This window comes from Magallana gigas, chromosome 4 (assembly GCF_963853765.1).
Source record: "Magallana gigas chromosome 4, xbMagGiga1.1, whole genome shotgun sequence".
In the NCBI taxonomy this organism is placed as follows: domain Eukaryota; kingdom Metazoa; phylum Mollusca; class Bivalvia; order Ostreida; family Ostreidae; genus Magallana; species Magallana gigas.
In genome coordinates, this window is record NC_088856.1 from 50,222,844 (window position 1) to 50,237,504 (window position 14,661).

General features: G+C 32.3%; 2 protein-coding genes across 10 annotated transcripts in view; both read right to left on the reverse strand.

Moving 5' to 3' along the window:
- Window positions 1-14,661, reverse strand: part of LOC105331947 (general transcription factor 3C polypeptide 1) — a 245,419-nt gene that overhangs the window by 25,302 nt on the left and 205,456 nt on the right. The window lies entirely within an intron of this gene.
- LOC105331946 (FMRFamide receptor) overlaps window positions 1-14,661 on the reverse strand; it is a 36,614-nt gene that overhangs the window by 13,745 nt on the left and 8,208 nt on the right. For 2 of the 4 annotated variants that reach the window (XM_011434336.4, XM_034452008.2), the window contains exon 2: window positions 7,904-7,979. The exons of 1 other annotated variant lie outside the window; for it this stretch is intronic. The gene's annotated coding sequence lies outside the window, so the exon portion shown is untranslated. Of the gene's footprint in view, window positions 1-3,733; window positions 3,749-7,903; window positions 7,980-14,661 lie in introns of those variants that run through there. One more of the 4 variants, XM_066082778.1, reaches the window with a different exon arrangement.

Below are 14,661 nucleotides of genomic sequence, written 5' to 3' on the forward strand. Positions count from 1 at the left end.
GAAAAGCAATTTCAAAACATAAAAATGTAAATTTTCCATAAATATTTACTGCATTTTATCTTTATCTTTATCCCCGTATAAAACAAATTACAAAGTGAATAATTGCTTTTAGCACACAATGATTCAAGATGAAATACGTGTATTTTTATGAGCTTTGAGTATCTTTTCAGTTTTAGGGCAGATATTAAAAGAACTTTGCTCTTATTGGTGAACAGAACACTTTGGGATTAGAACTTGAATTAAAGAACATCATATTTAAGATATATTGTCGAGTTAAAATGTGATACATTTTTACCAAAATTATAATTCAAAATTTCTTTTCGAGATACATGTAATTTGTGTTGGTACAATTTGATGAATTGTAAAATCTCAAGCTAGTTTTGAACTTATCACCTCCAGATCAAAAGCTGTCACCACTTTAATTGCATATCCACACACACTACCAACTAAAGCATTTCGTTGCTTCAATAAACACCATGTTATAAGTACCTGCGATTGGATAATCAAATGTCACATCAAAGCTCTTTATCCGACTGTGCTAGACTTTCATTGGTAAACATTTTATTAAGCTTGTAGTACTAACTGCCATATGTATAATTTAATAAATACATACATGAACGTGCATGTAATACCTGATTTTATATTAATACATAGGCTTTTTATAAGACGAAATATTTGTTTTACTCTCTGTTTCATGTTTAAGTATCTACATTGAAATAAAGAACAATAGTTGCCAAAAAAGTTGACAATAGACTCTTTCAGAGAGAGAGTACAGGATAATAAATCATATCAAAAATTCAATGCAAAATTTCACTTTTGGAGTTTTTTTTATTGGATGTTTTGTTTTCAAGCAGTTTAATTTGTCTTATGTCCTATGTTTGGGAAGAATGTTATTATTATTATTATTATTATTATATATATTTTTTTTTATTTTGCATTATCATTGTCTTTTATACTCTCAATAAACGTAACAAAAATAATTCCTTCAAATATGATTAGAAAAAAGTATGGTTCTCCCAGGACTATGGATTAAGCATCCATTAGTATTCAACCATCAGGGGTTCTGTCAATTTCCAACCAACATGAATAACACAACTGAATATACAATGGCCTTAAACAAATTTAACCAGAGGCTTGTCATCCTTAATTTTGGACTCACGGTGATAAATTCTTACATGATCACAGTTGACCTCAGCTCGTCACGTTTAAATCCGTCAAAACGCTGGGTTTCTGTCTCCAGTCCTGCTTATTCTGGAGGTCAGTAACGCTTGTTGATTAATTACCATAGTCCCTATCAACATACCGAAACAACGGTAGCCGTTTCTTATAATTTCCTTTGGCCTTCATACCTTTGTGTAATTGCTAATGATAGTGAACATGTCAATGTCCGCACTGTTATTGCAAAGTATCCCCAAAACTGATGTCTCTTTACGAGAGGGAAAGCAAAACTCGATATTATACAACAATCTGAAGGAAAGAGGAGAAAACGATAGTAACGAGATATTTGTGATGAAAAATCGCTGTGGGTCAAATGGACAACTGTTTATCATAACACAGTGTGGCCAAAGAAGACGAAAACTCTACATTCGAAAAAAAAGGTCATATGACATAGCGATAAGTCGCAAGTTAGTAATTTATTGCCTACTGATTGATTAGATTGAGTCTGAATCGTTCAAAGTCTAAGCCAACCAATTCTACGTAAACAAAGTGTAAAAATATTACTCTAGGAAGGACGTACTTATTCAACGTAGTGGAATTTAATGTCGGAACATACGTTGATAATCTCCAACAGTAAATGTCAAAAAGACGGAAATGTGATTTCGCTAAATTTCATTAAATCTTTTTATTTAAAGAGGCCAGAATGTCAACAAATGACATGTAACCATCAGATCGCTCCTACAGGGACGAGACTGAACAAGTCAAATATCTTATCAAAGTATCTTCATTGGCTTAAGGAATCTTTCTATGATAAACTAGGAAGTTTCATCGAAATGTTTTCTTTTATTTTCTACATGTACTTTACAAGAGCACAATTAATTTCTCTAAACGTTGTACCTACAAATGTACAACTGTACACCAACCACGTGCTCTCGCTTATGCTATGGTATAATGAAACTTGATAATGATTGTATGCATTTTAATTCATAATATCATAGCCTCAACTCATTCTACAATACTGAGTTAGAAAATTAGACGTTTCCTGTCTACATTATAACTTCCCGACCTTCACCCCGACACAGACCACTTTCTGGCCGATATGATTTACAGTTTATAAGTTTCAGCTTATTTGTTATCCCCTTTCATGTTGACTGCGATTTTAAAATCGGTCTAACAAAATATGAATGGTTGATAGACGACACAATTACTGTCCCTCAGTTTGCAGCACAAAAAACTCAAACCTGTATCCGACAAACAGAAAAGATAAAAGTGGGTCACATCCCGATAGATGGCCAGTGGTAACAAAAGCTTTCCTCTGTAGATCGTGGAGACCTACTTTTATCCAAGTACAAAAAAGTCTGAAATGTCACGGTCACTTAAACCCACTAATCTGCCCACTAATGACTAGCTGTTTATGACGTCATTTTAATCACATTTGAATAAGCATTATGAAGATCAAACATTCTTCATGCAGAAAGAGATTACAAAAAACAAAAAAACATGCTTAACAATGATGTTACACCGTCAATACTTTACCATACAAATCTTTTTGGTTTTAAACTTGAATCTATTGAATGGATGCGCAAATTCAACATATGCTAGTAACAAAGTTTCTTATCTTTTATCTTCTGTTCATTTATTATAACGTTATGCATTTATCAGCATCTCATTGTTATTTGCTGACTCTGTAAATACAAAAAGGTTCAATTATTTAAAGCTTGCTTGGGTGCAAATAGTTGTTGATTAAAATCAAGAGTGTACTAGTAATTTGTAAAATTATGAGGGAAAAAAACCTGAACGATTATCTTTAAGAAGATTCATACATGTTTTCTATCTCTGAAGGTAAAATGAACCAATAAATGACTGAGAGGTAGAAATATTTTATACGAAATATACATAGATATTTTTTTTTACAGAAAATAACGGCCATAATTTGCAAGATCTGTAGAAGTTAGCGATTTTTTAAAACACCCTTTCTCAACTCCAGTGGGTTATGAAAGGGGCTGTTAGTACATTTATTATAATAAACATTCTGAAATAAGAAGAGTCACTGTCAATCTGGAAGCAAACTAGTTAACCTGTTATAACACGGCACTAATACTATTTATGTTTTAGCAGGGTATAATTTGTAAATTGACATAAAATAAAGACAGAAATCATTTTAAACTCTATTTTGTTTAAGGTCAAAGGAGGTCCTCATTGGGAGTTTGTCTTCTTAACATAAAAAGTATAAATACAAATATCTAAAGACAATCTATGTTGTTATTTATAGCTGAAAAAAGCAAGATCGTACGAAGAATGTTGAATTAAACCAAAAATATAATCCACTAGGGACGTAGAGGAGTCCTAATGTGGGGTGGACTTTATTTAATAATTTCAAAATGATAATAGATAAACAAATATCTTTTTTTTCAAAAAATCAATATCATAAGGGGTACAAAAAATCAAAAACAGTATAAATTTGTCGTCCGCAATTCCAAAACAATGAACATAAAGGCATATAGTATAGTTACTTGAAAATTGAAGTTTTAAAATTGACATTTTTTAGTTTGACAGAATATCGTGTACACCTTACCTGTTCACTGAACTATATCTACTAGCTTTTCTACTCATGAAGCTGAAGCAGCTGCGTTTCTGTGTCCAAATTATACACTCATTAACCTGAACTCCGATTTTACTAGCAATTTCATTCTCCTGATTTTCATAATATCCTCTATATACTCAAAAAATTGCAATCCACCAGGAAAAAAGCATTAATCAAGTGTTCACTATATGATATATATGCAATAATCCTTGGAAAGCTTTTTTTTTTTAAATATGCATGTACATGCTTACACTGGATCACTTACGGACTATTTAACTTGAACTGTAATAAGACTACCAAGGTCAATACTTCAAACACTTAAGCGTACGGTAAAATACCAAACGTACGCAAAAAACAAAACAAATAATATTCCTCAACATTCAGCATGTGAGATAAGGAGAAAAAATTCAGAGTAAGTGGTTTCAGAACAACTAGGTAAGTTTATTCTTTACGATTCTCAGGTAGGATTTCACACGGCGCATTTAACCCTTTTAAAAACATAAAAACAATCGACACAGAACCATTTGATAGGCATTGTTTGAATATTAATTCAGTGTGGCATCTTGTTATATTCCTCTCACATTTCGTTGCGCCTTTAATTTTCCCGACATTTGTTTTAAATTTTATCCTAGATTAATGTTACAGTGTATCGAGTTTCATCTTTCATGTACAGTACATATAACCCAACAGCTCTGGACTGCGTTTTACAAAAGAACTTATGACAAAGTCGTAAATATTTTAGTCTCATTAAGTATTATTAATGAACAACATTTATTTAAAACCATTTATTTACAAATATTTTGATATTCATAATCAAAGAATTAAAAAAAAAATAATTAGTTCATGAATAATTAGCATTCATTAATTTGGTCGTAAGTAGTAAGTTCTTTTGTAAAACGCAGCCCTTGGCATTACTTCAAAGAATGTTCACCATTGTGGTTACTTACTTTTAAACAAAAAAAAACAGAAAACAAAAAAAAGGGGGGAGGGAAATATCAATTTTCAACTTTTAAGGTAACTCCGTACCTATAAAACCATGGGTTCAAAGTTAAAAACTTAACTTTTTTTAACTTATTGAACTTGAATTTCATCAAAAAATAAATTAAATATATATGTATCCATACTATTTAAGATGTAAGGTAATAGAAAACAAAGGCTGAAATTATCATCTGAAAATCACACTTTTTTTGTATAAAAATTAAATATAACTGGATGGATACCTGTTTGTCTATTTAAATTTTATTGCTTACTATGCCAGAAAACTAAAATTAATTTTTAAAAAAGAAAAAAATTGTTTACATTAGAAAAATTATAGCATTTAGATATATCACTTAGAGAAAAGTAGAAAAGAGTTATTTCCCTTTGTCATTATTGAATTATGTTGAATATTAGGATGAAAAACGTTTATTAAATATCTCCAAGTAAACAATGATTTGAGTTTTTGATGTGCACCTATAATAACATAGAAATTACAAATCTACTTGCACGAATTTTAATGAATTCATGGTTTATGTAAAATGTATGACGTCACAGGAGGGTGGATTTACTTTAAGCTGTGCTGATGAATTATGGAAATAACCATGTAGTGACTGTACGTGACATTGAGATAGGTTCTATTTAGCAAATTCTATTTTGGTTGCAGAAATTATTTTTTTTCTCTTGAAATTGTTAGTTTGACATCTTGGGTAAGGGGTGTTTAAAGATGTTCACGACCTCCATAATATGCACACCGTCTTTGTCATGACGTTTTTAAAAGCTAAATTCAATTTTTTGCAGTTCTCATCATAATACGCTAGCTTTTTTTTTTTAACTATTTGTTTGAATAAAATATTAAAATTTCCTCAATAAGATAAGCCTACATCAAACAATTGTTTCTTGATACCTTTTCTTCAATTTGTCGAATTTATTCAATTTTGATACAACCTCCAAACTTATATTACAACAACTTCCTAACAGAGACAACTTTTCATTTTGGCCGAGATTTCATGCAGACGACATTTATCACAGAAACGAGTAGCAATGCCGCCTCTTCTACCGCTTCTACGGCTGTGTGAAAATAATCTCATTATGGTTTGTAAATAACTCCATTATAGTTTGAAAAAAAACCCAACTCCATTATGAACAGAAAGTTGTTGCTTAAATTGTATAAGAAAGGAAAAACTTGGCAAGAATCTCATTTCGGTGTCAAAAAGCCCCCAACATAAAAAGTAAGGAATTCCTTTTTATAGTATAGGGCCCTCACCCTGCATTTCAAGCTGCATTTCGTAAGCTGAACCCTGATCTGAGACTTTCCTGACATACAAACTCTTTAATTCGTGACGTTTTTAAACAACTATTCATAAAAGGGTTGAGGTGGTGGTGGTGAGGAATCTTGGATTATCAATACACAAGCTTTACGGGCCAAACATTGTAATCGTTCAGTAAAACGAGACATACAGACTTTTAATTCAAAGTTTCATTTCTAATGCACGGTAGCATATAATGCACGATAAATTTAAGTAGATTCCCTAAAATACACAATACATATTCCATTTAAAATGGCTAATTGACACTCTGTCATTAAGTTTTAAAACTGAATTTTAAAATGTGAATTTGTTACAACGGGCGTCGCATGACCAACGACAACACGTTACCCAAGTAGTTAAAGTGACTCATCTGTCATACCATCTTTCACTCTCCTTATTAAAAAAACCTCAACCCCTGCCCCATGATGTATGGACATCATAACAATGCATTGATTTTTGTATATTTCGACCCACCAAAAAAAATTGGGGTGGCAAGGTAGTAAATTAGAATCCTTTTATTTTTGAGATGCTTTAATCCAACGAGTGGCCTTGCAGTAATCAAGAAGTAAAGAGAACAAAAAAAATTAACGGACGACGCACGACAACACGATTCAGTAGATCTAAAAAATGTAGACAAACAGAGAGAGAGAGAGAGAGAGAGAGAGAGAGAGAGATTGATTCTACAAGTACATAAACACTCTAAATCCATAAATAAACCAAAATATAAAAATATCCCTAGAATTGATAAAAATAAACAACATCTTGATATTTTAGCCTCCAAAAATATTATGACACGTGTTTTCTTTGCCCAGCATTGACAACTTCTCTCTGTAGATATCTTTAGGATCACACACAAGATAGACTTGAGCTGTGTATGCTACATAAACACCTGGATAAACACCTAACAAAACAGTACAACACGTGCATACATGTATTATAAACATGATGGAATGAATTGCACACCCCCTTTCCCGCCATTTTTTTCAAGGCCAACACCTCTGCAGATGTTCATTCAGAAAGTCCAACTTTGTGCAGTACAGCCCATCAGGATGTAATAATGATTATTATATTTCATAATTATGTACATTAATTATACTCGTTTGAGTCTTAAAAAAAGGCGATGTTGAAACTAATCATCCATAATCGTTTCTATATATAATATTTTGTTATAGTACAGTGCCCCTTAAATTGTCAATGTTATTTGGAAAAGCAAAATATTGACACCATCTTAATTTGATTATAGCAACTGGCTGTCCACAAATCAACGTATACAGTGGCCCTCGATAAATGGTTCTTTAAAAGCTTGAGAATTGGGTAAATTGAATGTAATTATTAAGCCTCGGAAGTGTAAAATTTAAATTCAAATGTAAGGTGCTTGATGCAAAGTTGCTTGCAGGCGTATTAGTGCACTATAATGCACAACCAATAACAATTTAACTGTTTACGGTAGCAATTCATCTATCATAAACCCGCACACCACTTAAATATAAAAAGAAATATAACCGCTATTAAAAGAAAGCCATCATGCACATATTTAACGTCATTAAAACTTAATGGATGATTAGCTGTCGTTTAATAAAAGAATTCATTGAATATCCATGAGTAAATTCATAAACGAATTTATACAAAAATAGGAATGTGTTGTCAAACTTGTCAAATAATTTGAAACCAAAAACGTAAAAAAATCAAGTAAAAAACATGTTATGAAACAGTATTTTTTGTAAAGTAGCAGGAATATATATTTTTACATATAATAGTTACACCAACACGGCTAGTATGTATTGAATAATCTAAATTATGCTTCCTATTCCAGTCCCTAATAACTATTGATTTCCCTAATTTTAAAATTCTTGACATCAAAAACTCATTATCGTACCTTGTAATGAAGAGTCGGTCCTCACTTTACACACCGGAGGGTATAAAACATCTGCTGCCGTAAGTCAATCTGGGGTCTATGATAAAAAAAGCAAGAAAGGCTTTGTATTAGAAATCTCTTCCCAGCAGAAGCGAGAGACCCCAATCGATGCTTAGTAAAGGGACGAAAGCACAGGAGATACCAATATATATGTATATTCTGGAGGTGACACACTAAGCTCTCTGAAGTCCAAAAATGACAGGAGCTATTTCAATAAAGACGCAAAGAGTATCTTTTAACACACTTCTCAGATACTCACAATAAAACGGTCGATATAAAGTGTGTACTATTCGTGTAATGTTTTGCTGGCCAGACCCGTTGAAACGTTGCTCTTCAATATCTTTTATGCCTCTTTTTTTTATGAAGCAACAACAAGTACATCGCTTTCAAAGAATATAAAATAAAGATGGAGCCAAACTAACTAGAGGATTATTAGGAGCAGCTTTTAGTTTTTATCTTTATTTTTGGATAAACGCATGTTAAGTGATAACCTCTTCGTGCCTGCATTGTATGTGCAGCAAAATGATTTCCAAGAATATCACAATAATCATATTATATGTTATAGGTGTTTGTTCCCAACTTTGCGATATTACTTTTGTTCAGATAAATTAATGTTAATGATAAATTGCCAATCTACAACAACAATAACAAAATAATAATAATAATTGACAGTGTCGGTAACATAAAAAACCAGAACACAAGATAGTTCCCCGACTATTTCCAGTAAATCATACATTCTTCATTCATTTCTAAATGAACCCCTAGATCGCATACAACAAGCCTTATCTTAAATCACGAAAGCAGTACATAATTCTACTGTTATCCACAAATATAATAGGTTAACGCCACCAATAAAACGTGTAATTGTTCATTACGATTTTATCATAAAAACAGTTTTACGTTATATTTATTTGATCTGGTGAAAAAAAATCGTCTCAAAAACGTTTCCACGTCCTAACTTTATGTGTCTCGATAATTGGTGATAATTAAGGTGATGCTTGAAGGATAATAATGGGTCTCTTTAGTTATAGATATACGTTACAAATATAGGATCAATATGTTTTGTTAGCGATACTTACGGGCCAAAAAATTTGCAGATGCAAATTTAACAAATAAGGATTTTGCAGTTTTGTAAAAGAGGCTACAAATGCAAAACATGTAGAAATAATGAAACTTGGGTTGATGCATGGTGTGCTTTAACATACAGGTTACAAAAAATCACACTTACTAAATTCAAAGTTGAGTGCAACCGCTGACCATAATGAAATTAAAACATATCAACAGAATTATACACGTTTGTTTAAGTTTTCTCTTCTGACGATGTACTTAATACTAGTGGGTAATATCTAACAAAGCATTACGAGAATGTACCATAACATAGGACAATAAGCTAAGTATACAAATGTAAAACTTAAGATATGTTATTTAATTCAATCTGTACAAGATTACACGTAAAGTGAAAAGAATCAGCTAACCAAGATGGCTTGTTCTTTGATTTAGCATCTTTTATTTTTATTATATATCTTTTGAAAAGTTTTAAGCTTGATGTGATGATATTAGTCACGTCAAAACCCAAAAAGAAAGACAGGTTTTACTGAACATAATGCATGTATGGCGTTGATGGTGCATCTAGCAAATCTTCGACTTCATCGACTTATAATGATCATTCACATGGTTCTGGTTCTATACCCTTTTGGAATTGATTTCCATATCTCCTTACATAAGCTGATCAGCGAATATGAACCATACTCATAAGGCGGTTACTAACGAGACCCCGAACGGTAAAAAAAAATCCATAAACGACCAATGGCAAGACCTCAAGACTTTTTCCTGCTAATGCCGTTGAAATTTGTTACAGACGTTTCTTGTCCATCCGCTAATTTCTATAACAAGCACTGGCCCGGCGTCCGGGGCCCCTAATCACATCAGGGGGACTCGAACAGTGTCAGACGCGCACCACGCATCACATACTCTTCTATTCAAGCACAGTCTAAAGAACACCGACATTATATTTTCATTATGACGTGCGCGCATATTTTCAAAATGACGTCATTTCATTGTCAATAGGACTTGTCTAACGTATTCAACATAATTACTTATATTTATCCCCGAGTACCCAAACTCCGTCACCATAAGCAGAAAAAATTCCGAGTTTCTCTGCAATTTATTATTTGTGGTTTTTATCATTTGCAATCACTAAATATAATCTGAAACAATATAATTTATAAATTTATTAACAAACATATTTTTAATTTTATTCAAATAAGCCCTCTGAATACGACGTTTATCACGCGTGCTTATTATATCTTATGAACCTAACTCCGTCACCCACATGCTCTATGATATGGCAGGGAATGAAGACACATTAACAATTTAATTAAAACTCCATTCGTATCTAGGCCAAGTTATAATAAGTAAAGTGGTGCATACAATTTTATTTGTATTTAATATCATCGAAATGAAATGATCGCCAGAATAAAAAATGGGTCCATGTAACAACAATCACAATGGCCTTTTCAGAATGTATGGATGCCGTTTGATTTATGTCCTTACATATTTCAAATATTTTTATCATTAATTAATATATTACTTAATTCATTATTTATTTATTACATTTTTAGAAATGTAGCATATTCTAAATAGCGATTAAGCAGATATATCTATACCCTGTATAAGGCAAAAATTACGGCATGGGCGATTTGACGTTATCATCAAGAGTAGTGCATAAAGGCTATTGCGGACTGAAAAAAATGTATTAATTACCTTAATCAAAAATCTATTACATGTGAAATGTTTCATCTTGACCTCTCTAAAAATAGCTGACCACCGTAAATGATCGAATGGGCCCGCATGTCAGAAATATCGATGTTTTAGTGCACCCGTGAAAAAGTTTTAGCTGATTTCACACAAGGTTTAATTCTGTTATTTTTTGACTCATTCTTAAATTTAACCGTTGCAAATTGTTGACATTTGATTAAAGATTTTTGACATGTAAAAAATGACGTCATAATCGTACTTGATTTCAAACGGCGAGGAGTTTCCCGAAAGTGACGGAGTTAGGGTAGTGACGGAGTTAGGGGGCTATGCGATACATTCTACTGTGTTTTTCCTAAAAATTCTGTGATCTTCAAATGCCTCTAAATGCAACAAGTAGTCAAAGGTCAAATTGACAAGTTTTATTATGACGTCACAAACGTTGAACGCTGTAAACTGCAACGTCACAAGCGAAATTCAAAGTTCACGCTTGTGGCTGTTACTGTGGCTCTTCCATTAATATTAACTTACCCTTAGGATAAGATAGGAATTTTAAGGTATGAATCATATTTGCAGACAAGGCAAGAAGTTAAAAAAAATGTAAATATAAGCATTAAATCATGATTTGTTGAAGTATACACTCTCATAACTGCAGCGGTGTGTGCATACAAATTTTCATAACGCGCTAACGCGCGTTACTCAATTTGTATGCACACACCGCTGCAGTTATGATAGTGTATACTTCAAAAAATCATGATTCAATGCTATAGTATGGTATGCAACAGTTACGTGTATTACTTCAATTATTATGACGTAAGTGCATTGTTCAAATTGACGTCATACCATTTCTTATAGCAATCATTATCATTGTATTCAACATGTTATCAGTATGGCAAAAGAACACATAATTTTCGACAGCGTAAATACTGTAAAATTATCATCAATTACATTCAATTTGTCATTTTACGTCTGTGCACAAGATAACGTTTCATTTTCCCTGTATGTCTCTATGAATCTATGACATATTTCCAGGGGAAAATTTGATGTGTTGTAATCTACGCCTTGTTAGACAAATCAAATTGTGCTCTTTTACATTAAGTAGTGTTATTTTCATAACTGCTGTCTGATCTGGCGATTTTAATCTTTCAAACAGAAGGTTATGTCTCAAACTTCTATAGGCATGCTGACTATCGATATGACTAATGTAGGCAATGTCTGCTCTTGTATCCATAAATATGTTTTTCACAATAACGTAATTTTTAAATATAAAACTGACTCTGACTTTATAAACTTCATCGCAGGAAGCATTTATTTTAAACGGGTTGGATATAACGTATAACAGGAAAAAATCAAATAGTTAGAATAACTGTCGTAAAACGAATAATTATAAGGTAACTGCATTAGGTAAATAACTCACATTCATAAATCAGTAATGCTTTTATCAAATGTTAATCATTTAAGCCTAAATGGGTATGCTACACAATTCGTTTTGAGTTAGTATTTGAACTTAATTGATAATGTCGTGATCGTATCTTCTGAAAAGCCCGTTGGATATCGGGGGCGTTTTTTGTTATTCCTGATGAACCCCCTGTCGCAATGTACAATGAATGACCCTCTCTGCTAGATGGTCACGAAATCCAAACATTGCCCTATCAAACCCACTTACAGGCATCAAGAAAAGTCGCAATAGTGGGCAAAAACATAACGACCAATAGAACAGTAAACTATTTCTTTGTTTACCCTATTTTTTTTCATTATTCATGACTACTAAGAGGACTTTATGATGTTTCGGTGCATTTAACTAGTACATGTACTTTTGGGTAATTCGGTTAAAAAGCATTTAATGTTTAATAGAAGGCAAAAGAGGAAGCTGCAGCATACATGTGTATCATTATGATATTACATGTAAATTGCAATTCATTCAGATATTCTTTTAAAAAATATAGTGATAATATAGCAAAATGTAGTAGTTAGAAACTAAATAGGTATCCAATTCCCTAAATACTTTAGCAGACGATTTATTTTTAAATTAATAAGTATACTCGTCTTTTTCCGACATTGCCTGAATTAAAATTACACGTAATCTATATTGCAAATATGAAGTTATATTTCTCTTAAACCTTCACCTTCATACCATATGATTACCTCAAAGTCTACAAAACTTTTTTTTGCTTGCTTGTACTGAGGGTCCTTATTTAACCCATTCCTTATTTTCATTTCTTCAATATAAAAAAGCGGTCCTCTCTTGGGCGAACAACTGGTAATAGCTTTATTTGTGCGCAATATACACAAGCCATACGTGCAGTCGATAGACTACAAGCTGTTGTCCGTTGTCATTAAAGGGAAATACAATGTACTTATTAAATCTCAGCATCAGGTGAAAAGTCTCGCCATTTCTGTATAATATACAATAACTGTATATTGAACTGTGCTCACAAACATCGAACTCTATATGAAGTATATATAATTGTGTCCGAAAATTGCTCTTTGTGCTACGTTGTTCTTCATCAAAACAAATGTCATATTTCCCTTATAAAACTGATTTAACATTGCTGCCCAGAAATATTCATTTCAAGTGATCATGTATAATGTATAATTCGATATCAATTTTCTATTCATTTTTATTGCTCCAGTATATTCCGAAATACAAAGGTATTTATTATCATTAAATGTTTTATAGCATCAATAACTAATATAACAGTTTTCAATCAAAACGCGTGATTCTATGTGCATCTAGTTATGTTTTTCACGCTTATTGTGACGTATATGCCGCTAAAAAGTCCCAGCTATAGAGGAGAAATGAGACACCGCCATGATGTGACGTGTTTAAATCCATTCAAAAGCACAATAAAATTGATAAAAATCACACGTGAATTCAACTTCGCTATAAAATGTTTGTCTCACCTACATTGTAAGTGGCTATATCGGGTTGTTAAATTATCGGGTTGTTAAAAGGTTTGTATCATACGCCATGGATACATGGCATTTATTTTTTCTATACTTAAAATTAAAATGCATCAAATGGCTTAGTTGGAGTAAGTTTTGGAAATGCATTTATTGTTTCACCGTTTCAAAAAAAAAGGTTGCACGGACAAATCAGTGAATGAAAGCAAGCTCTCTCTGTCTCTGTCTGCCTGTCTGTCTGTCTGTCTGTCTGTCTGTCTGTCTGTCTCTCTCTCTCTCTCTCTCTCTCTCTCTCTCTCTCTCTGAGAGCAGAAAACCATGGATCCGAATACACAAAGCCAAAATACTGACTGACACATTCACACGGTCAAACATATGAAAGCAATTGCCTAGTTAAACCAACTACATATATTTACAAAAAGAAGAAATGGCAGTAATTTTATGGAAAATAAACATTAGCCTTTTTCTCGAACTAAACATTTTGAGGGAGTTATTCAAATAACCACCCTACAAATTTAATAGAAAACAATTGATTACGACAAAATTGCCAAGTTATTTTTTTCTAGTGCTATTTTCAATGGAATTTTGACATTTGCAAAATTTTATCCCCAACAAAAGGCTCTTTTTTTCTCTCTCTCACTAAAATTATCACTGTAGTATGCGATGCATATTACATGTTTGGACAGATTCCATTTATTTTAAGCAATTACAAACAATTCTTTTTATTTGATTATATCTATTACATACTAGTGCGCCAAATATAAAAATAATATCGAGGTTTTCCCATTATAACTCATTGAGTGAAACCACATGCATCATCTTTTGTAATTGTATCAGTTATGCTTTCATGTAAATATGCATAAAGTTAACTTAATAAAATCCGACACCATCGGCGTAGCACACGGTATGACAGACAACACACGTGCTTAAATACAACATCTCGTTTAATTAGGGAAGGACGGGACTTTTTGAAATAATACAATGCATTAAAGTACATGATGTCAATTCTAATTAATCATCGTTATTAAAATGGTGCAAAATTCCTTACATTGCCTATCGCG